Source organism: Gavialis gangeticus, unplaced genomic scaffold (genome assembly GCF_001723915.1).
Source record: "Gavialis gangeticus isolate Ggan-Ray unplaced genomic scaffold, GavGan_comp1, whole genome shotgun sequence".
Lineage (NCBI taxonomy): Eukaryota > Metazoa > Chordata > Crocodylia > Gavialidae > Gavialis > Gavialis gangeticus.
In genome coordinates this window covers 28,594,961-28,595,627 of record NW_017728995.1, presented here as the reverse complement: position 1 = coordinate 28,595,627, position 667 = coordinate 28,594,961, and positions in this window count along the sequence as shown.

Genomic DNA, 667 nt, shown 5'->3' with positions numbered 1-667 from the left:
TGCCCAGCACGTGCATCTAGGAGGCAAGCAAAAGGCCAGCTTGTCCTGCCAAGCTGTGACCAGGGATCGACCTTGCATGGGGGGAGCAGGATTAGAGCCCGTGAAAGCTGGGCCGGCCTGGCAGTCAGATGCAGGTGCCAATTTCCATCCAGTACCCCCTGAGCCCAGACCTGGCAGTGCCACACAACCACTATGGCCAAACCTGGGGCTGGGCGGACCAGAGTAGAGCTGCCTGGGGGAGCTGGGAGAGCAGCGCAGAGGGGCAGGGTCTCCAGAGAGACACGCGGGGCAGTGGGGAGAAGAGAGGTGAGGGGAGGGAGAGCAGGGGCATAGCTGAGAGCACCCCGGCTGGGGAGACCCATGCCAGGAGAGGACATCTCCCATGCCTTGCACACGCACATGCTGCATGCATGCCCATGTGTGCAGACATGCCGTACATACATGGCTCATGCTAATTGCATGCTCCCAGTGCACACGCTGCTCACACCTGCACTAGACCCAAGGGGTTATTAAGCACGTGTACTACATGTCTGCACGTGTGCTACTCACACCTGTACGGGCTGACAAAGCCACTTGCTGACAGACTGAGGCTCCCACGTGCGGAGCCCTCCACGCTGGGAGAGTATCTCCCCAGCCTTGGCTTGGGGGCAGAGCTCGGGGTGCACAG